The sequence below is a fragment of the Capra hircus genome, chromosome 16 (assembly GCF_001704415.2).
Source record: "Capra hircus breed San Clemente chromosome 16, ASM170441v1, whole genome shotgun sequence".
In the NCBI taxonomy this organism is placed as follows: Eukaryota; Metazoa; Chordata; class Mammalia; order Artiodactyla; family Bovidae; genus Capra; species Capra hircus.
In genome coordinates, this window is record NC_030823.1 from 30,125,280 (window position 1) to 30,150,339 (window position 25,060).

Here is a 25,060-nt window from a genome sequence, read left to right on the forward strand (position 1 = left end):
CATAACTCTGTGTGTGTGTCATGCTTTGGGGGAAGGAAGTTTTTTCTGTAATTCTCTATGTCTAAGGTTCGACCATGTGATCTACACAGCATGAGGCACCATTACCCTGCAGGAAGCAGGGTTCTAGCACCCCAGCTCAAATCAGGCTTGCTCCTTTCCCTTTTGTCCTCACTAGTTAGTCCCCAATTCCGTGGTCTGCTTTTCCTCTTTCTGCTTTAGACAAATACAGAAACCTTTTCTTTTCCTCTGGTAGATGCAAGGTAACTTCTCTTACGGCTCAGTGATCCTGAGAGCACTTTAGTCCCCTGTCCTTAGAGGAGACTCTGGTAGTAACTGAAGCCCTTGGATTCCTGCAGCGGACAGGATTCTCAGAGAGCTTCCTGTCACCCGCACCTGATTTTATAAGCAAGGAAATGAGATTCAGGGAGTGATGGCAGAAGCTGGAGCAGCAACTCTTGTTCCTTCAGGAGGCTTCCCCACCCCCACGGAGGGAGTGGCAAGTCCTCTGGCCACATGGTTGCATGCAGCAGCAGCAGCAGCAGCCACGTCAGAAAGACACACGGTCGAGCTAGGAGGAACCAGCCTCATTTTGCAGCAAAGAAAGCTGACACCTGGAAACGAGTCCACGTGCCTCACACCTGGTGGTCACCATGATCATTGAAACATGCCTGACCTCCTGCATGCTGATGAGTCCTGCAGCCATTTCATCAGAGTGTTTGGCTGCAGCCACTGTCTGCCAAGCATTGGGCATCTCTAATGCACACAGTATCTCTAATAGCCACGGTAGCACCACAAGGTTGGTGTTTTGAAGCACATTTTATAAATAAGGAAATGGAGGGCCAGAGTTAGGTGCTCAGGGGTCTCTCCTGATTTATTAAGTGACCTTGAGAAAGTGGCTGAATCTCAGTCTTTTTGAGAGACCAGTTCTAACCAATTCAATAAATATGTATTAAACGGTTGGAGAACTGCCAGGTGGGGCAATGGTAAAGAACCTGCCTGCCAATGCAGGAGACGTAAGAGATGCAGGTTCAATCCCTGGGCCAAGACGATCCCCTGGAGAAGGGAATCGCTACCCACTTGCCTGGAAAACCCCAAGGACATAGGAGCCCGAGGGCTACAGTCCATGGGGTCGAAAACAGTTGGACACAACTGAGCACACATGCATATTAAATGATTATTGTGTTCTTAGGGGAAAGAGATACAAAGTCTGAATAAGATGTATCCCTCATTCTCAAAAGGCACAGTTAGAGTATTTATATCAGTTAGTTTTACTGTATAATAAACTACTCCAAAATAAATTAATTTTGCTCACTATTCTGTATGTCAGCAATCTGGACTGAACAGTTGCTTCTGGTTTGGCCCAATCTCCACACACCCCTGGCTCTTGCAAAGTCACAATGCAAGAGCATAGATGTGTGGAGAGGAAGAAGTTGCGGCCACATATGCAATCCACCATGGCAGCCCCTACACTATTTCAGCATAAACTCACATTTAGTGAGTTTAATGAAATCCATAAACCTTGGAGTGGCTGATGTCAGCTGGGCACACTCACTGTCTGCAGTTGCTGGCAGGCCAGATGGGGGAAACCAACAAAGGTCCATCTACTCAAAGTTATGGTTTTTCCAGTAGCCATGTACAGATGTGAGAGTTGGACCATAAAGAAGGCTGAGCCCTGAAGAATTGGTGCTTTTGAATTGTGGTGCTGGAGAATACTCTTGAGAGTCCCTTGGAGAGCAAGGAGATCAAACCAGTTAATCCTAAAGGAAATCAACCCTGAATATCAATTGAAAGGACTGATGCTGAAGCTCCAATACTTTGGCCACCTAATGCAGAGTCAACTCAATGGAAAAGACCCTGATGCTGGGAAAGATTGAGGGCAGGAGGAGAAGGGGGCAACAGAGGATGAGATGATTGGATGGTATCATGAACTCAATGGACATGAGTTTGAGCAAACTCCAGAACATAGTGAAGGACAGGGAAGCCTGGCATGCTGCAGTCCATGTGGTCGCAAAGAGTTGGACATGACTGAGCAACTGAACAGCAGAGGACAAAGCCAATCACAATGCCAGTCCAGGATAAAGGGTAGCTAGACTCCTCTCAGTCAGAAGAAATACAAAGTGCACTGCAAAGGTATAGATCTGGGGACAGGGAGATGGTAGTCCGCTATGGCAGCCCTTAAGCTATCTCAGGGGTACAGAACATTTGGTGAATCTGATGAAACCCACAGACCTTCCTTCTAGGGAAACATACACATATGGGCAATTTGCTTATAGGATCAGGCATCCTTGATCTCCCTATGGCCCATCAGTGGATTGCCTGGGGTCCTTCATCTATGAAAAACAGACTCACTGCCTTTCAGAAACATGGTGAATTTTAGATTCATTAGGAAAAGAAAAAGGTCATAATAGAAGGTAACTGTAGCCAACTTACATGCCGAATGAGCAGAATTCACTGATAGAGCCCTGTGTTTGCCAATTTTCTGAATGAAAGTGATCAGTCAGTGATGATCCTGGATTAAGAGATTTGCCTTCATGCCTCCTATAGAAAGCATGATAGGCTTTTAAATCCCTCTTAGCTCACCTCCAGTTTTCTGAGAAAAGGGCTCTTAAGAGGAAGGGGCCCAGCTTGCACCAACTTTTAACAGAAACCAAACATTTAAACAACGGTAAACATTTACCGAACAACTCTACAGGAGAACAATTTGGGAGAAGCGGAAAGGAAATGGAGAATATAATTTAAAACCCACGTCACTGGTGGCTGACAATTTACTGCTGCCCCAGCCTCCATGTCTGCTATTTCATTAATCCATAGTCATTGTACCGGCAGGCTTTTTCACACCAGTAACTTGACGCCATTAGTTGCTCCTCTGGGATGAGAACACATTTAAACTGAAAATGAACACACCGGGCCTAATTTATAGCCATGCCATGTGGATGCCAAGACTGCAGGGGAGGAAGGCTGCCTGGAAACCTGCTCACTGTGAGAGCTCAGCACAGGCTTCCTTTAGCCAAGCAAGAGTGTGGGGTGGCTAGAAAGGGCAGTCACCCTGTGATGAAGCCAGACAGCCACAAACCACAGAAGCCCCTCAGTCAAGCCTCACTGCAGGGATGAAAGAGAAATTCCATATATGGGCGCTCTCCCCTGAGTTGTGCCTTGAAAACTCTATTCAGGCCCAACCAGGAGGTGATGTTATATTCGCTCAGAGTAGCCCACTGGGCTTCCACAGACACATGGTTGTTCTGAGCGTTGTCTGTGGAGCAGCATAAAGTACTGTGAAAAGCAAACACTGACAGCAGCTTTAGGAAAACACCAGAGCCCTGCTTTTGCCTGAGCTCTGTAACAGATCAAGCTGGTTGAGGAAGCTCAGCAGCACCATCCCTAAAGTGGCACACCCATTTGACGTTTTTGAGATCTGTAAACATCAAAATGCTATTGGCTCAGTCAATATATTCAAAACCCATTTGAAATACATCAAAACTCTGAACATACACACACTGCTATATTTAAAATGGATAACCAACAAGGACCTACTGTAAAGCACATGGAATTCTGCTCAGTGTTATGTGCCAGCCTGGACGGGAGGGGAGTCTGGGGGACAATGGATACATGTACATGTATGGCTGACTCCCTTCACTGTTCACCTGAAGCTATCACAACGTTGTTAATTGGCTATACTCCAATACAAAATGAAAAAAATTAAGCAGGTTATCTTCCATTAAAAAATACATGAAAAAACAATTCGCTGCTCCTCATATTTAGCTTAGCTCCATCATCATCTTTCTACCCTTCAGCACAGAAACTCAAGAGTCACTGACTCGTCCCTTGTCCTTCAGAGGACTAAGTTCTGTCTATTCATCCTCTGAAATGCTTTTTTAAATGTCAGCCCTTTCTATCCTTATCCATTCGCAGGCTCTTTGCAGGCCACAGCACTTCTGCAAAGACTCCCTCGCTGATCTCCTTGCTTGCCATCCCTCTATTTCCTGTTGTCCATCTAGCTGCCAGTCATCTTCCCAAAACACCTATTTTGTCTTTTCCTCATATATCTCCCCTGCTCAGAAGCTTACAGTGGCTCCCCATTGCCACTACACTCAAAATGTCATCTTCAGATTGGCACTGGAACTATCAACTCTTATGCTTACTGATCCCCATGTGAACCTGCAGTCTAGCTGGATCAACCCCATCCCAACTCCAGGTTCCTGAAATATGCCCTCTTCTTTACCGGTTCCTTACTGACTAAACTACCTTTCTTCTCCATCTATTTAAATTGAATCCATTCTCAAAGGTCTAGCCCAAGCCTCTTTTTTTTTTTTTTTTTTTTGTTTTGTTTTAAAAATCATTCAAACATGTTACATTCTGTAACAAGAATTACTATTTTTGATGTTCAGGTCGTATCAGTCTTGGCTACTGGAATCATCTTCAAGCTGGATCCTGTTTCCTATGAGTTGCTATGTTTTGGGGAACACTTTTTTACTTGGTGCAGCAAGATATTCTAGGCTCATCTTACACTTTTGCACTGTAGACCTGGAACTAACCGTTCTCTGAAGATCTCTGGTTTCTTTTACTAATGAAAGGTTTATTAGAAGCCCTGATCCAGGTACTGTGTTTGCTTATTGCTCCTAGGGAGTCACAGCTTTCTAGGCCTTTTTAAAATCATGAGCTCACACTGATACCACCGATTAAACTTCAGCATCTGCAGGGCTCCCCTAGTGGCTCAGTGCTAAAAGAATTCACCTGCCAATGCAGGAGAAGTGGGTTCCAGTCCTGATCTGGGAAGACTGCACATGCTGCGGACCAACTAAACCCAAGCACCACAACGGAGCCTGCGCTCTAGATCCCAGGCTCTCCAACAAGAGCAGCCCCTGCAGTGAGAAGCCTGTGCACCACAGCTAGAGAGCAGACCCTGCTTGCTGAAACTAGAGAAAAGCCTGCAGAGCAACAAAGATCCAGCTCAGCCAAAACAAAAAAATTATATTAAAACAATCCAGCATCTAGGGTATTCCTCCTCCTCCTCCTTCCATATTTGTACTTCTCTCATACACACACAATAGTTCCAAAATTATGACTATGACCTCCACTAACAGCAAAACTACTAAGTGAAATTTAAGTTTTCTAGTGCTTTTTGTTCTTAAGCAAAAGAGACGGTATTTTCAGAATACTATATTTAAAATTCTGAATTAAATTTTCCCATGTGATTATGTAATCAATTTGATATCCAATTAGGTTTCTTTTTTTAATTCGATTTTACAGTTTGTCCCATTATTGATGTATGTTGGTATATAAATATCAAAGTAATATATTAATATATATTATATTTTGCTACTATAAATAATGCCATAATGAAAAACCGTGTGCCTATTTTTTATTGTCCCGCGGCTAGAGATGTACACTCAGGGTAATTTCCTAAAAGTGGAATTTATGAATCAAATGGTAAATGTACATATGATAGGTGCTGTCAAATTTACCTTGAGAGGGGTAATATAATTATGCCTGTGTCCCCTCAGCCTTTCCAACAGAATGGATTCTTCTAAGCTGACAGGTGAGAAATGGTAGGTATCTCAATGTAGTTTAAATTTGCATTCTCCTTATTAGCGAAGTTGGATGTCTTCAAATATTTAGAGACTTTTTGCCTATCTTTTGTGAACCATCTTTACATGCCCTTTGTCCATTTTTCTATCAGATTTTTTTTTCCCTCATGACCTTCATATAATAGGGAGATTTTCCCTTTATAATAAATAATCTCTCAGCATGCATTTGCTTTTTGACTTTGCTTTACTTTTTTGCCCTGAGTTCCTTTGGACAGAGGTTTCAAAAACATTCCATAAGAACTCTACTCCATGATAAACCAGCTTCCAGTTATAAAACTAGTAAGCACAACCAACTTTCCTCAGATGGTTCTTGACTCAACAATTCATAAGTTTGTTAGGTAGAAAGTTAGGTATGAGGAAGGAGGAGTGGCCTAGCTAAAAAGCATCCAAGTTGATCTCTAAACCCCATCCCAGGCACACCAAGGAGAGCGCACAGATATGCTACAAAAATAACCACAGAGACTTTTCTACCTCCAGCACATGTGCCCTAAGCACACGGTGGATACAAAATAACCACAGGGACTTAAAGTAACCTTAGGCAGCTAGAAGCCCATTGCTGCTGCTGCTGCTGAGTCGCTTCAGTCCTGTCTGACTCTGTGCGGCCCCACAGAGGGCAGCCCACCAGGCTCCCTCATCCCTGGGATTCTCCAGGCAAGAACACTGGTGTGGGTTGCCATTTCTTTCTCCAATGCATGAAAGTGAAAAGTGAAAGTGAAGTTGCTCAGTCGTGTCCAACTCTTCACGATCCCATGGACTGCAGCCTACCAGACTCCTCCATCCATGGGATTTTCCAGGCAAGAGTACTGGAGTGGGGTGCCATTGCCTCCTCAGTATTCTACACATATATACATCTGATTATAAAGACAGGATTATGGGAAGACATACACAACAGAGCCTGCTGTCAGAGAACTTGCAGCTGTCAGTCGGCCTTAAGTATATGCCTATTTACACTCCCTTTCTTGACTGGTGGTGGGTACAAGCCCTATTCTGCACAGGGCACAACCAAAAGGAAAAGACAGGAAGTATGAAAAGGAGGAAGCCAAGAGGGGATAGAAGGACGACTCCTTTGTTGCTGGTCTGCTCCCATGTCTTGGGAGTGTCTGTGTAGTAAAAGATCTGTCTGCTTGTGCTGAATTGAACTATAACTTATCTGTTATTTTAAACCCTTTAGTCCGTCATCCAAATTTTTGTTGCAATGAGACAATAGCTGAGGAAGAGAAATAAACTGACCTGACATTCAGTGCCACGACTTGATGCCTTGGGAGTATTAACTTAAAAGTTGGGACCTGAACCCTAGCCAGTAGCTTACTTTTCCAAGAGGCTCAACCCAAGTGCCTGAGGCTGGCCTCCCTGCCTTCAAAACCTTACAGCCTTGCACTCCTGATAGAAGATGCCTTAAAATGCTCTCTTGGGGACAAGCTATTTTTATCACCCACTGAGTGAAACAACTAAAGAGGAAAGGACATCTATGGATGTCTGATCAAAGGATCCTCAGATATCAAGTACTGCTGATGGAAAATCTAGGACTGACTAGATGTTCAGTGATGTGATGTTCTTAACCTAGTTACCCTTCTGCCCACTTAAGGGCTCTCTCTCCTTCCACTGTTGTCTAGAAACCATCAGACCATTGGACAAAGCCGCAAGAGCGATTCTCAGAAGATCCGATGACCAATCCTGAGAAAATTTGGCACACTGATGGAAGCAGCTTTTTGATAGAAAAAGGAAAGCAAGACATGCAGTAGTCTTCAATTTGGAGACCACAGAGGCTAAAACTTTACCACCAGGAGCTTCAGCCCAACTGGCTGAGCTCATAGCTCTGACCCGAGCTTTAGAGCCGGGGAAAGCAAAAGCAGTAGCTATTTACACTGGCTCCATGTATGCCTTTCTGGTGCTATATGCACATGCTGCCACTTGGAAAGAGAGGGGCCACATGACCACCCGAAGTCCCCAATCAAATACGCTGACCAGATCCTTAAGCTCCTGGAATCAGTCCATCTGCCCACTGCAGGGGACACCAAAAGCAAAGTATAGAGGTGGCACGAGGAAACCAAATGGCCAATCAGGCGCCTAAGAGAGCAGCATTACAAAACTGTGACATGACAGCGGTTGCTGCCCTAGTTCCACAGTCTACCTTGCCAGGAACTGCTTCCTATACTGAAGGGGAGACACTCACAGCTAAGAGTGAGGGCTTTCAACAAGATCATGTGGGGTGGTTCCAAAAGGAGGGACTCTTCTTTCTGCCTGGGAACCTCGAATGGAAGTTGGTCAGCTCCCTATAAGCCACCACTCATTTAGTAGGCAAAGCCCTCCAGAGATTACTAGAAAGGCCTTTAGGGGAACAGGCCTCCAAACGACCATAACAAGACAAGGTCACCACAGCAGCATCCTGGTTTCTGTCAATCAAGGATACGCTCCTACAGTGGTTCTGGCCTATAATTCTGTTAGCTCCCTGTTTCCTCAACTTTCTCTCTCTGTTTATTTCTACTCGTGTCAACAAAATACAGGCTGGTTCTGATGCAACATGGACACCAACCCCTGACCTCTCTGAAAACTTCCTCATACTGCTCCCCCCGGATGGACATCAGCAGTCCTTACCAGCCCCTCTTGTTGACAGCTAGCAAGTGATGGACACTCAAGGCCCAACTTAGCAGGAAGTAGCCAGAATGAAAGACATCCATTTCCCAAAGAATTGGGGTCCATACACTTGAGGAGGGGAATATTAGATAGGAAATTAGGCATGAGCAAAGAGGGGTGGCCTTGCCAAAAAGGATTCAAGCTGATCTCTAAACCCCATCCCTGACACAGAGCTCACAGATATGCTACCAAAATAACCACAGAGATGTTTCTACCTCCTGCACATGTGCCCTAGGCACACAGTGGATACAAACTAACCACTGGGCTATCTCAAGTAACCCAGGGCAGCTAGGAGCCCATTAATGGTTCATAAATATTCTACACATATATACATCTGCTTATAACAGGCAGGATTACGGGAAGACATGCACAACAGAGCCTATTGTTATATAACCTGCAGCTGTCAGTTGGCCTTGAGCATATGCCCATTTGCACTCCCTTTCTTGACTGGTGGTGGGTACAAACCCTATTCTGCACAAGGCACAACCAAAAGGAAAGCACAGGAAGTATAAAAAGTGGGGAGTCAAGAAGGATAGGAGGACGGCTCCTTTGTTGCTGGTCTGCTTCCATGTCTTGGGAGTGTCTGTGTAGTAAAAGATCTGTCTGCTTGTGCTGAATTGAACTATAACTTGTCTGTTGTTTTAAACCTTTTAGTCTGTAGTTCAAAATTTTTGTTGCAATGAGACGAGAACTGAGGAAGAGAAATAAACTGACCTGAGGAGTTAACATTTTAAAATTCATTCTTCACAATCCATTCTATGATCTTCTTGACTTCACTCAGCACCTTGCCTTGTCAAGGTTCTTTACCTGGTGAAATGATTCAGATGTTCATACCTGACTGTCAGGGTCCTTTGTGGTTTTGCCTTTGTGGGTTGCCTCACTCTTCACTGAACCAGATGCACAATTATTAAGATGCACTTCAGAGAATCCCCCGAGTTCAGACATGGTTCTCCTTTACCCAGGTGTATAGCACCAACTCCAAAGAGATCACTCAGTCCAACCAGATCAGTAATCTGTTTCTACTGTTGATTCAGAGGCAAGAAGAGGCCCAAACAACTACATGAAAATCTCAGGTCCCATAATAATGGTGCCATTATTGTATTTCCTGGAGGAATCTTTCTCCCTTTTCTAAGTGAGGAATGATTTAAGCCATGGAACTTAAGCCAGCAGATTCAAAAGTCACAGGAATAGGAAGCAAAAATCTGCAAATGCATTATTAACAGTAATTGTGAGAGAAAACTGTTTACAACCCAAATCTGAAAGATAAATGCCAACCTAGTATATTAAAAGTAAATGTGAAATAAGGACTATAAGTCTCCCACATTGTGTTTCCCATGAATACTTTTTTAGGAAGCTATCAGATGATTTTAGCACTCTAATTTTCTTGTCTCTCTTCCCTATTTTTCAGTCTTTTATATTTTCATTTTACTTTATGAAAGATTCTCTCCATTTTAAGTCTCAAATTTTTATAGAATTTTTTCACTTCTGCTAGCACTTTTAACTTCCAAGAGCTCCTGTTTTATATCCTAATGTTCTTTCTAAATAGCATCTTGTTCTTGTTTTATGGATTCAATATCTTATCTCTCCAAGGATACTAATGACATGAAGAGAAGGTTAATTTTTTTTTCTCTGCATAACTGATTTTGGCCAAATTACCTTTTTCTTTTTGTTTTATTATTCATTCTTCTTATAATATATTTTCTCAAAATCTGGTGACTGTTACAACCTCACCAGAGCCATGACAGGCTCAGAGAGGTGCACTAGGCCAAAAATAATCCCTGAGTCATGCTTCCCGGGCTTCTGGGGATAGTAACTCTGGCCAATCAGAGAGATGGTAACTCTGGCCAATCAGAAAGATGATGACTGGCCAATCAGTAAATACCAGGAAACCCCTGCAGCCAATCAACCCTTGCCAACTCCCTGTCTTTGTTCTAAACTTATAAATACTGCTGTAAATCTGGGCTGGGGCTCTGGTCAAGACTCCACTGCGCTGGATGAGACGGGAGCCCTGGCTCGAGCTGGCAATAAAACCCCTTTATGCTTTTGCATTGCTGTGGACGTCTTATTCTCTCAGTTTTGGGGCCTCGGACTCTGGGCATAACAGTGACCACTGGCTATCCATAATTTAGAATAGGATTCCGTAAAAGAGTTTGGAGATTTTATGGCTTCTGATTATGGAACGTTGAGTTTTGTGGCACAACTCTTTCATGAGGAAAATGCTGGGGGAGGAGGGAACCACAAAAATAACTTTTAAAACACTGAAGAGATTAAGAAGCTGAGGTGCTTTGAGGCTAGCTTTTGGACGAAAGCCTGTAACAGAGAGGCTAGGGAACTGTTAGATATTGGAACCAAAGCTGCTTATCCACTAAAGGCATTTGTCAGTGCTGCATATTTGGATTTCAGAGGCTTTGTGGGGGAAAAGGGACAGAAATTGAGACTCATGAAATCTCTAACGTGGTTAGACTTAACAGAGATTCTGTTTATATTGAACTGGGACCCCAGAAGGCTAAATACTTATTTTAAGAGGAGACTGGCTCAGGAATGTCTTCATATTGAAAAGAGTAATAAATGGAAAATGAAAGGGGAGGCAAAAAGACGACTTTGTGAGTCATGCCTAGAGACCAGAACTTCCGTTTATTTACTGTCCAACCAGGCAAAGTCTGGGTTAACCAATGAGCCTCAGGTTGTGAACTGACTCGGGGTTGATTCTCAGTTGATAACGTCCCCAAATCTCTGGCAGAAACAAATGAAAAACTCTGGCAATGCCCACAAGTCATTTTTCACGACCAGTTAATGACCAGTCAATGGTAATCAGGAACTCAAGAACAGAAGTAACGAGTCTGTATCAGGAAAACAACAAAGAGCAGCCACACACTCACATTCCAAGCATGGAAATACCATACGTATTTTAAAACAATTAAGCTCACTATTTAAAATAATAAATGATAGGTTTTTAAACAATAGAGAATAAGGAATAAAAAGTAAAATAATATATTTGAAAAAGAATCACACAGATTCTAGAGATAAAAAATACAGTAAGTGAAATGAAAATTGTAATAGATAATCTTGTCAGCCAATTGGTCAGAGTAGAAACAAGCCATGTACTGGAAGATAGGTCAGAAGAAATGATCCATAACGCAGCACAGAGAGGAAAAATATGAAAAAAAATATAGTAAATAAGTGAAGAGTGAGGAGGAAATGGTAATAAGGTCAACCATACATTTGATCTAAGATCCGTAAGGATAGAAGAGTAAGAACATGCAGGCTTCCAGTTCAAGATGGTGGAACAGAAGGATGTGCACTTATCCCCCCTGAGAGAGCACCAAAATTACAACTATCTGCTGAACAACCATCTACAGGAGGATGCTGGAACCCACCAAAAAAAAAAAAAAAAGAAGCTGCAGGGAGACAGTAGGAGGGGTGCAATCACGATAAAATCAAATCCCATATCCACTGGGTGAGTGACCCAGAAACTGGAGAGCAATAATACCAAAGAAGTTCTCCCACTGTTGTGAAGGTTCTGAACCTGACATCAGGCTTCCCAGCCTGGGGATCTGACAACGGGACTGGGAATCCCCAGGGAATCTGACCTTGCAGCCCAGTGAGATTTGATTATAGGACTTTCACAGGACTGGAGGAAACAGACTCCAGACTTGGAGGGCACAAACAAAATCTTGCATGAACCAAGACCCAGAGGGAAAGAGGAATGACCCCACAGGAGACTGAACCAAAACTATCTGCTAGTGTTGGAGGGTCTCCTGTGGAGGCGTAGGTCAGCAAGGGCTCACCACAGGCATGGGGGCACAAGAAGCAGCAGTCCTGGGAGGTCCCCCTTGGCATAAACCCTCTTGGACGTCATCATTAACTCTACTGTAGGCCCAAGGGCTGGGTCACCTCAGGTCAAACAACTATCAGGGAGAGAGCACATCCCCACCTAGAAGCAGATAACTGGATAAAAGCTTTACTGAGCAAGGTCCTGCCCACCAGAGCAAGACCCAGTTCTTCCCTATCACCAGTCCCTCCTACACAAGCCTCTTAACCTCCTCCATCAGAGGGCAAACAGAAGAAGCAAGAAGAACCACAATCCCACAGCAGCTAAAACAAAACCCACATTACATAAAGTTCATCAGAATGAAAAAGCAGAAAGTTAAGTCCCAGATGAAGGGACAAGATAGACCCCCAGAAAAACAACTAAATGAAGGGGAGACAGGCAACCTTCCAGAAAAAAGAATTCAGAATAATGACAGTGAAGATATGATCCAGGATCTTGGGAAAACAATGGAGAAGATGCAAACAATGTTTACCAAAGATCGACAAGAACTAAAGAACAAACAGATGAATAATACACTAGAAGGAATTCATAGCAGCATAACTGAGGCAGAACAGATAAATGACCTGGAGGACAGAATAGTGGAAATTACTGCCACAGAACAGCATATTAAAAAAAGAATGAAAAGAAATGAAGACAGCCTAAGAGGCCTCTGCGACAATATTAATTGCACCAACATTCGCATTATAGGGGTCCTAGAAGGAGAAGAGAGAAAGGACCTGAGAAAATACTTGAAGAGACAATAGCTGAAAATTTCCCTAAAATGGGAAAGGAAATAGTCAACCAAGTGCAGGAAGCACAAAGAGTCCCAGGCAGGATAAATCCAAGGAGGAACACACCAAGACACTCAGTAATCAAACTGACAAAAATTAAAGACAGAGATAAAATATAAAAAGCAACAAGGGAAAAATGACAAATAGCATACAAGGGAATCCCCATCAGGCTATCAGCTGATTTCTCAACAGAATCTCTACAAGCCAGTTGGGAATGGCACAATATATTTAAAGTGATGAAAGGGAATAACCTACAACCAAGAATATTCTACCCAGCAAGACTCTCATTCATATTTGATAGAGAAATCAAAAGCTTTCCAGACAAGCAAAAGTTAAGAGAATTCAGCACCACCCAACCCGTTTTACAACAAATGCTAAAGCAAATTCTCAGGGCAGGAAACACAAGAGAAGGAAAAGATCTACAGTAAATAAACTCAAAATAATTAAGAAAATGGTAATAGGATCATACATATCAATAATTACCTTAAATGTAAATGGATTAAATGCACCAACCAAAAGACACAGACTGGCTGGGTGGATGAAAACATATATATGCATGCACTTCCACCTATCACATCACTCTGCCTGACCCCCTAAATTGTATGTAATTATTTTATATTGTGAGATTTAATCATGTTCCCTTTATGGCCTGCAACTGTAATAATCTTTTAATTTGCGTCTGGCTACTGATTGTGAAAACTGATAAACATCTTTTACTATTGTGATTATGTAACTATTACTCACTTAATACCACTGTATCAAGATTTGTCAACAGAAAAACAATAGAATTCTATTATCACCAAAACTACAACTTAATAGAAAAACCTGTAATCACTTTTTAAAATCCAGATGCATATCAGAATTACCTTGGAATTTTTTGAAAAATACAAATACCTACATATTGCTTTTTTTCCTCTTCAGAGCTCCAGATACGTTTCTAATGAGCGGCCATGTTTAAAAACAACGGGACTATATGATTGTCTTTTACTTTTACCTAGTTTGTTTCACTTTTTCTATTTTATACTCAATGATCCCATTTCATTTACGTTTTTCAGTTTCCCAGTTTCCCAAGCCTTTATCAAGCATAGTAGAAAAGCTTTTGTGTATATACCATTTATGTATTTTATAAAACTTATGAATTTTTGCCTAACTAAAAAATTCATGACATTTTGATTCCACTTGTTTGACTTCGTATGGATAGAATGCTAGATATGCAACAAGCAACAAAGTTTTACTGTATAGCATAGGGAATTATAGTATCTTGTAATAAGTTATAATGGAAAATAATTTCAAAAGTAATGTATGTGTATATGTATAGTTGAGTCACCTTGCTGTGCACCTGAAACATTGTAAATCAATTATACGTCAATAAAATATATTAAGGAAAAAAGAGTAAGAACATGCAGCACATAATGGTTGAAAATATTCATGCATATAATGATTGAAACTTCCCCCAAACTGATAAAAACACTAATCCACAGATTCAAAGATCAGTGAATTTCAAGCATGATAAATAACAAGAAATTCACAACAAGTACATCATTGTGAATTTAAGAAGAATGAAAAAAGACAAAATCTGAAAAGCAACCAAAGGAAAAAGGCAGATAATTCTCAAAAGAATGCCAGTTAAGATTCACAGGTGACTTCTCAAAGGCCTCAGTAGAAGTCAGAAAAAATGGAAAGCTGTTTTCAACTGATGAAAGAAAATAACAGTTGCCCTAGAATATTATACCCTGCAAAAGTTCAATAGCAAGGATGAAATAAAGATATCTAAAAATAAAATCTAAAAGGGTATATAATAATATAGCATTAGTACCTACAGTGTGAAATGCCACATGCTTGTAAGTTCTGAGATTTTTTTTTTCTGAAAAGGATACCAAATTGCTATGATTTATTCAGTAATCCTGGATAAATACTTTGGTATTATGTAGGAACTTGGATGATCCTTTCAGCTTTATTCAGTACTGTTATTTTTTAGGGATCATGTACATTTCAGATCATCAGCAGTAATGTAGCAGATAGGTGAATTTCTGTTTAAGAGAGGATTGCCAGGTATTATACTCTCACAGGTTCTTAGGAAATTTTGTGGAATGTTTAAGAGTTACTGAAATTCATTTATGGAATATTTTCATGGAGAAGGAAATGGCAACCCACTCCAGTGTTCTTGCCTGGAGAATCCCAGGGATGGGGGAGCCTGGTGGGCTGCCATCTATGGGGTCACACAGAGTCGGACACGACTGAAGTGACTTAGCTTAGTACCTATAAGGTAGAAAAGAACAGAACTTTTAACAGAAACAGACATATCAACAATCATAATGAGATATTAAAGATCAAAGAAATAGAAACATATTCTAACTGATTGATAACAAAAACTTGCAGGATCAGCAGTAACCAGATATAGACAGAGTAAATATATAGGCTAGAAATGTTGCAAGGTCCTTGTACTATTCAAAGGAAAAACAGGCCAAAAATAAATGAGCTAAGAACCTATCTCAAAAGCTTATAAAAAGCTGAGAAAATACACCCAACAAAAGTAGAAGGAAGGAAATGATAAAAACCAGGGGAAAATCTGCAAAAACACAAAGTAAGGACAAAATACAGTGGGTCAATAAAAAAAGTCTATCTTTTGAAAAGACTTATAAAACTGACAAACTTCTTGCAAAATTAATGAAGAAATAAAGAGAAGCTATAAGCATCTAGTATCAGAAATGAAAAGGGAACAGCACTCCAGATGCCTCAGCATTAAATAATTTTTAACAACTTTATACCAAAATTCTTGAATAGATACATGAACAAATTCCTAGAAAGATGTGATTCACCAAAGTTGACTCAAGAAAATTTTTAAAAATCTGAAAAAAAACTCACTAATGAACAACAAGGAACACTTTATACTCTTTAGTACTCTTTCTAAAAGAATAATGAAAAGCTGAGTTGGTTTTACTAGTGCATTCCACCAAAACATTTAAGGAAGAAAAGAATTCAACCCTTCACAATTTTTTTTCCAAGGAAGAGAACACTAAGGAGCACTTTCCAACTAATTTATACATTTTACCTCAGTACCAAAATCTGACAGTACAGAAAGGAAAAGTACAAAGAAAACACAAGAATATAAGCATAAGAACCCTAAACAAATATTAGTAAATCAAAGCCAGCAACACTTAATATGCTGGTAAGCCAAAGTAAGCACAAATACAAGGGATGATACATGCAGTAAGTCCACTACATTTACACACTAGAGAGACGTTATCATGTGAACATCTCAGGATGTGCAGAAAAGCATGTAAAGAAAATTCAACATCTTTTCATGATTAAATAAAACCTTAATAATACAAGGAGAATCCTTAAAAGGTGAAGCATATCTACAAAAACATATAGCAAGCACCACACTTAATAGTGAAAATTAGAAGTTTGCCTTTATTAGTAGATGAGTCTTGGAGACATAATGCACTGTTTAGTGAATATAGGCAACAATATCGTATTATAATCAAACTTGCTAACAGACTAAATCTTAATTACTCCCATCACATAAAAAGATTATTATGTCATGTGATAGAGGTGCTAGTACTACAATGGCAGTCACATAAAACAAATCAACATTTGGTACACACCTTGAACTTACAATAAAATTACACATCAAATATATTTTATTTTAAAAAAAGGAATATTCTATCAAGAAATATTTTCTCAGCATTATACACGAGCTCCCAGCCAGTGTCATAAGACAAGAAAAAGATTTAAGAATAAATATTAATCATTATAATCACTATATAACCGTAATCGATATATAGTAATCATTGTATTATATAGTATACATATAATATGTAATAAATACAATGTAAAAACAAGTAATATAATAATAATATAATTAATATAATTAATCATTAATCCTTTTATTTCAGAATAATAATTAAATTTTGAAGCCCGGCGTGCTGCAGTCCATGGGGTCACAAAGCATCAGGCACACCTTAGTGACTGAACAAGTTTCTTTACAATGTTGTGTTAGTTTCTGCTGTACAGCAAAGTAATCAGCTATACACATACATATATCCATCCACTCTTTTTTAGATTTCCTTCCCACTTTAGGTCACCGCAGAGAATTTAGTAGAGTTCCCTGTGCAATACAATAGATTCTAATTAACTATTTTATCCACAGTTGTGTATATATGTCATTACCAACCCCCCAATTCATCCCACCCATCCTCCTTCCCCACTCAGTGTGCATATATTTGTTTCTAAGTCTTTGTCTATTTCTGCTTGGCAAATAGGTTAGTCTGTATCATTTTCTTCTAGATTCCACATAAAAGCAATATAAGATACTAGTTTTTCTCTTCTGACTTACTTCACTCTGTATGATAGTTTCGAGTTCCATTCATGTCTCTGTAAAGGACACAATTTTTGTTCAGTTCAGTTCAGTCGCTCAGTCATGTCCAACTCTTTGCGACCCCATGAATCGCAGCACACCAGGCCTCCCTGTCCGTTACCATCTCCTGGAGTTCACTCAAACTCACGCCCATTGAGTCGGTGATGCCATCCAGCCATCTCATCCTCTGTCATCCCCTTTTCCTCCTGCTCCCAAACCCTCCCAGCATCAGAGACTTTTCCAATGAGTCAACTCTTCACATGAGGTGGCCAAAGTACTGGAGTTTCAGCTTTAGCATCATTCCTTCCAAAGAACACCCAGGACTGATCTCCTTCAGAATGGACTGATTGGATCTCCTTGCAGTCCAAGAGACCCTCAAGAGTCTTCTCCAACACCACAGTTCAAAAGCATCAATTCTTTGGCACTCAGCCTTCTTCACAGTCCAATTCTAACATCCATACATGACCACTGGAAAAACCACAGCCTTGACTAGAAGGACCTTTGTTGGCAAAGTAATGTCTTTGCTTTTCAGTATGCTATCTAGGTTGGTCATAACTTTCCTTTCAAAGAGTAAGCGTCTTTTAATTTCATGGCTGCAGTCACCATCTGCAGTGATTTTGGAGCCCCCCAAAATAAAGTGTGACACTGTTTCCACTGTTTCCCCATCTATTTCCCATAAAGTGATGGGATCGGATGCCATCATCTTTGTTTTCTGAATGCTGAGCTTTAAGCCAACTTTTTCACTCTCCTCTTTCACTCTCATTCAAGAGGCTCTTTAGTTCCTCTTCACTTTCTGCCATAAGGGTGGTATCATCTGCATATCTGAGGTTATTGATATTTCTCCTGGCAGTCTTGATTCCAGCTTGTGCTTCTTCCAGCCTAGTGTTTCTCATGATGTACTCTGCATATAAGTTAAAGAAGCAGGGTGACAATATACAGCCTTGATGTATTCCTTTTCCTATTTGGAACCAGTCTGTTGTTCCATGTCCAGTTCTAACTGCTGCTTCCTGACATACAGATTTCTCAAGAGGCAGGTCAGGTGGTCTGGTCCCATCTCTTTCAGAATTTTCCACAGTTTATTGTGATCCACCCAGTCAAAGGCTTTGGCATAGTCAATAAAGCAGAAATAGATGTTTTCTGGACCTCTCTTGCTCTTTCGATGACCCAATCCATTTCTGTTACGGCTGAGTGAATATTCCACTGTGTCTATGTACCACATCTTTATCATTCCTCTGCTGATGGGCACCTAGGTTGCTTCTGTGTCCTGGCTATTGTAAATAGTGCTGCAATGATCACTGGAGTGCATGTATCTTTTTAAAGTATGGTTTTCTTCAGGTATATATATGTCTAGTAGTGAGATTGCTAGGTCATGTAGTAGTTCTATTTTTAGTTTTTTAAGTAATCTCCATACTATTCTCCATAGGGGCTGTATCACTTTACATTTCCATCATCAGTGTAAGAGGGTTCCCTTTACTCCATACCCTCTCCAGAATTTATGGTTTGTAGATTTTATGGTGATGGCCATCCTGACAAGTGTGAAATGAAACCTTATTGTACTTTTGATTTACATTTCTCTAATAATATATGCAGGTCAGGAAGCAACAGTTAGAACTGGACATGGTTAGAACAGACTGGTTAGAACAGACTGGTTCCAAATGGAAAAGGAGTACGTCAAGGCTGTATATTGTCACCCTGCTTATTTAACTTATATGCAGAGTACATCATGAGAAACACTGGGCTGGAAGAAGCACAAGCTAGAATCAAGATTGCCAGGAGAAATATCAATAACCTCAGATATGCAGGTGACACCACTCTTATGGCAGAAAGTGAAGAGGAACTCAAAAGCCTCTTGATGAAAGTGAAAGAGGAGAGTGGAAAAGTTGGCTTCAAGCTCAACATTCAGAAAACTAAGATCACGGCATCTGGTCCCATCACTTCATGGGAAATAGATGGGGAAACAGTGTCAGACTTTATTTTGGGGGGCTCCAAAGTCACTGCAGATGGTGATTGCAGCCATGAAATTAAAAGACGCTTACTCCTTGGAAGGAAAGGAACCTAGATAGCATATTGAAAAGCAGAGACATTACTTTGCCAACAAAGGTCTGTCTAGTTAAGGCTATGGTTTTTCCAGTGGTCGTGTATGGATAGGAGAGTTGGACTGTGAAGAAAGCTGAGTGCCGAAGAATTGATGCTTTTGAACTGTGGTGTTGGAGAAGACTCTTGAGTCTCTTGGACTGCAAGGAGATCCAATCAGTCCATTCTAAAGAAGATCAGTCCTGGGTGTTCTTTGGAAGGAATGATGCTAAAGCTGAAACTCCAATACTTTGGCCACCTCATGTGAAGAGCTGACTCCTTGGAAAAGACTCTGATGCTGGAAGGAATCGGGGACAGGAGGAGAAGGGGATGACAGAGGATGAGATGGCTGGATGGCATCACCAACTCGATGGATGTGAGTTTGAGTGAACTCTGAGAGTTGGTGATGGACAGGGAGGCCTGGCGTGCTGCAACTCATGGGGTCGCAAAGAGTCGGACACGACTAAGCGACTGAACTGAACTGAATAATTAGTGATGTTGAGCATCTTTTCATGTTTTTGTTGGCCATCTGTATGTCTTCTTTGGAGAAATGTCTATTAGATCATCTGCCCATTTTTTGATTGGGCTTTTTAAAATATATTAAGCTGCATGAGCTGTTTATCTTTTGGAGACTAATCTCTTGTCAGTTGCTTCATTTGTAAATATTTTCTCCCAATCTGAGGCTTGTCTTTTCATCTCGTTTATGGTTTTCTTTGCTGTGCAAAAGCTTTTAAGTTTAATTAGGTCCCATTTATTTTTGTTTTTATTTTCATTACTCTAGGAAGTGGATCAAAACAGATTTTGCTGCCATTTATGTCAAAGAGTGTTCTGCCTATGTTTTTCTCAAGGAGTTTTACAGTGTCCGGCCTTACATTTAGGTCTTTAATCCATTTTGTGTATGGTGTTAGGGAGTGTTTTAATTTTGTTCTTTTACATGTAGCTGCTCAGTTTTCCCAGCACCATTTATTGAAGATACTGTCTTTTCTCCATTGCCTCCTTTGTCACAGATTAGATGACCAAAGGTGCATGGTTTACCTCTGGGCTTTCTATCCTTTTCCACTGATCTATATTCCTGTTTTTGTGCTTGTACCATGTTGTCTTAATTAATTGCTTCGTACTATAGTCTGAAGTCAGGGAGCCTGATCCTCCAGCTTTGTTTTTCTTTCTCAGAATTGCCTTGGCTATTCGAGGTGTTTTGTGTTTCCATACAAATTACAAAACTTTTGTTCTACCTATGTGAAAAATGCCACTGGGATGGGGATTGCACGGAGTCTGTAGACTGCTTTCAGTAGTATAGTCACTTTCACAATATCGATTCTTGCAATTCAAGAACATCGTATATCTCTCCGTTTCTGTCATCTTTGATTTCTTTCACAGTATAATTTTCTGAATAAAGGTGTTGTGTTTTTTTTTTTTTTTTGCCTTGCTAGGTAGCTTTATTCCTAGGTATTTTGCTATTTTTTGTTGTAATGGTAAATGGGATTGTTTCCTTAATTTCTCTTTTCAATTTTTCACTGTCAGTGTAGAAGAGTGCAAGAGATTTCTGTGCATTAATTTTTATATCCTGTAACATTACCAAATTCACTGATTAGTACCAGCAGTTTTCTGGTAAAATTGATAACTGGTAAAACTGATTAACCTTTAACCAGACTCATTAAGAAAAAAAAGGGAAGAGGCCTCAAATCAATAAGAAATGAAAAATGAGAAATTCCAACCGACACTGCAGAAATACAAAGGGTCATAAGAGACTACTATAAGCAACTATATGCCAATAAAACAGACAACCTGGAAGAAATGGACAAATTCTTAGAAAGGTACACTTTCCTTCACTGAAGGAAACACTTTCCAACACTGACCCAGGAATAAATAGAAAATATGGATAGGCCTATCACAAGTAATGAAACCGTAATTAAAAACCTCCCAACAGAGGGCGGCCCAGGGTGCTGAGAGATGCGCACACAAACCTCAGCCGAGCAGAGGGTCGGGTCAGGGAACAGAGAAAAGAGCCACACAAGCAGGCTCTGCCCTGCAGCACAGGTGGGGCTGGAGGCAGAAGCTACAGCAAAGATCCCGGGGAGAATCAGGGGCTGGCAGCAGTGAGGATGCGCTAGGAGGGCCACTTTGACGCAGCTGTGGAAGTGTCACTGCCTGAGTCGCAGCCTAAGCCAAGGACTGCCCACCCGCAGACACCCCAAAACCTACTACTGGAGACTGCTGCCTTTCAGAGAGATGAGATCCAGCTCCGCCGAACTGCGCACAGGCACAAGTCCCCGCAACCAGGAAGCCATCACAGGACACTCATCCATCCCCATGCACTGGGGGCAAACTCCACAACTAAGAAGAACAGGCACCTTGAGAACTTTTTTCTTTCTTTTAAATCACAGTTTTTATTCCCCCTACATACTTTGAACTTTACATTGGCTTTTTGTGGAACTGTGGATTTTTCCTTTTTTCTTTTAAGATTTTTTTCTTCCTTTTTTGTAATTTTATTTTGGTTTTGTTCTTTTTTTTATTGTTCTTTTCCTGCTGTAGCTATTCTTTAATATTACAAATCTTTTTCACATGTCTATTCATCTTTGCTTTTCTATTTTTTCTTTTAATCCTTTCCTTCACCCCTTCCTTTTCTCTTTTCTCTCCCTTCTTTGTTTTCCCCTTCACTCTCTTTTTTCACCATGTACGTTAATTTGTTATGTTTTCTCTGCTATATTCCCAGTTGGCAGTCCGCTCTGGCTCAGTTTTCTGGTCTGAGTGTTAAGTTAGCTCTATTTTTAATTGGTCAATATAATTTTTTGTTTCCTTTGCTCACCAAGTCAGTCTCTTTTACTTTCTTCTCTTTGGAATACTTTGGTTATATTTGTGTGTGTGTGGGTGTGTGTATATGTGTCCCATTGTTATTCTAATTACCTGCCTAATCCTGTATTTTCCATTTATCTGTGTTTGTCTTTTATTTCATGTTATGTTTTGCTTTCTGTCTTGGTGTGTTTGTTTTAATCCCCTTTAATCCCATCCTGAAGGAGATCAGCCCTGGGATTTCTGTGGAGGGAATGATGCTGAAGCTGAAACTCCAGTACTTTGGCCACCTCATGCAAAGAGTTGACTCATTGGAAAAGACTCTGATGGTGGCAGGGATTAGGGGCAGGAGGAAAAGGGGATGACATAGGATGAGATGGCTGGATGGCATCAATGACTCGATGGACGTGAGTCTGAGTGAACTCCGGGAGTTGGTGATGGACAGGGAGGCCTGGCGTGCTGCGATTCATGGGGTCACAAAGAGTTGGACACGACTGAGCAACTGAACTGAACTGAATTCCATAACAAACAAACAACTTATGGAGTCTCGGTCCTCCATCCAAGGACTGGGCCTGAACCACTGAAATGGGAGCATTGAGTCCAGGATCTCAGACAGCCAGAGAGCTCCAAACCCCAGGGGTATTAATTACTGAGAACTTTCAGGAAGGCCTACACTCGTGCACAAAGTCTGGTAACACCCAGCTGTTGATGACATCCAGTGCAGGACACTTTACCCAAACAACAAGCAAGACAAAAACACAAAAACAATCATTAGCAACAGGATTCCCACAGACACTCCAAAACATACCACTTCACACAGCCCTGCCCATCAGAGGAAAAAAGGGGAAGAAAAAAAAAAAAAAACTCACCTGCTCCCAGTAGAATGTAAACACAAGTCACACTCAACAAGAAGTCAACACAAACAGCTGAAGCAACCTTTCCCACCAAGGGCAAAAACCAAAAGAAGAAGGAATATGACCCTAAAGCCTTGGCAAAGGAGACCTCAAAAGGAGTAAATTGGGGGAAAAAAAAGAGAAGACAGAGAAATACAGCACAAATGATGGGACAAGGTAGAAACTCACAAGACCAAATAAGCAAAGAGGAAACAGGCAAGCTACCTGAAAAAATAATTCAGAATAATGAGAGTAAAGATGTTCCAACCTTAGGAAACAGAATGGAGAAAATACAAGAAGCAATCAACTATCAAGGACATAGAAGAAGTAAAAAACAAACAGAGATGAATAACCCAATTACTGAAATTAAAAACAGAAGGAACCAACAGCAGAATAACTAAGGCAGAACAAAGGATAAGTGAGACGGAAGATAGAATGGTGGAAATAACTGCTGAAGAGCAGAATAAAGGAAAGAGAATGGAAAGAATTGAGGATACCCTCAGAGACCTCTGGGACAATATTAAACACACCCTCAAGTTACAGGGGTCCCAGAGGAAGAAGAGACAAAGAAAGGCACTGAGAAAAATTTTGAAGTGATTATAGTAGAAAACTTCCCCAACATGGGAAAGGAAATAGTCAATCAAGTCCAAGAAGCTAAAAGAGTCCCATACAGGATAAACCCAAGGAGAAACATGTTGAGACACATACTAAATAAGCTAACAGAGTTTAAACACAAAGAATATTAAAAGCAGCAACGGAAAAGGAACAAGTAACATACAAGAGGAAAATCTGTACAATTAACAGCTGATCTTTCAGCAGAAACTCTGCAGACCAGAAGGAAATGACAGGATATATTTAAAATACTGGGGGTGGGGGGGGGGCGGAATCTACAACCAAGATTACTCTACTCAGCAAAGATCTCATTCAAAATTGATGGAGAAATCAAAAGCTTTACAGATAAGCAAAAGTTAAGAGAATTTAGCACCCAACAAACTAACTTTATAACAAATACTAAAGGTACTTATATAGGCATTAAACACAAGAAACAGGAAACAAACCCAAAATAATTAAGAACATGCCAATAAAAACATATATCAATAATTACTTTAAATGTAAATGGCAAAACCAATACAATATTGTAAAGTAATTACCCTTCAATTAAAATAAATTTATATTAAAGAAAAGAAAAAATGTAAATGGATTAAACACTCCAATCAAAAGACATACTGGCTGAATGGATAAAAAAACAAGACCCATATATACGCTGTCTACAAGAGAGCCACTTCAGACCTACAGATACTTATAGACTGAAAGTAAAAGGACGGAAAAAGATATTTGATGCAAATAGAAGTCAAATGAAAGCCAGAGTGGTGATTCTGATTTCAGGCAAAATAGACTATTATAAGAGATAAAGGAGGACACTACATAATGATCAAGGGATAGACCGAGAAGACAATAATTGTAAATATTTATGCACCCAACACAGGAGCACCTCAGTACATAAGGCAAACACACACAGACATAAAAGGAGAAACTGACAGTAACACAATAATAGTAGGAGACTTTAACACCCCACTTACACCAATGGGCACATCGTCAAAACAGAAAGTCAATAAGGAAAGACAAATGTTAAATGAAACATTAGACCAAATGGATCTGACATCTTCAGGACTTCCATCCAAATGCAGAATACAAGTGCATATGGAACATTCTCCAGGACAGACCATATCTTGGGTCACAAATCAAGCCTCAATAAATTTAAGAAAGTTGAAACTATATCAAGCATTTTCTTTGACCATAATTCTTTGAGACTAGATATCAATTACAGGAAAAAAAAAGCTGCAAAAAACACAAACACATGGAGATTAAACAATACATTTCTAAGTAACAAAAAGGTTACTGAAGAAATAATGGAATTCAAAAGATAGCTAGAAACAAATGACAAATAAAACACAATGATCAAAAACCTATGGGGTGCAGCAAAAGCAGTTCTAAGAGGGAAGTTTATAGCAATAGAATCCTACCTCAGGAAACAAGAGAAACACTGAACAGACAACCTAACTACACCTAAAGCAGCTGCAAAAAGAACAGAAAAATCCCAAAGTTAGTAGAAGGCAAGAAAT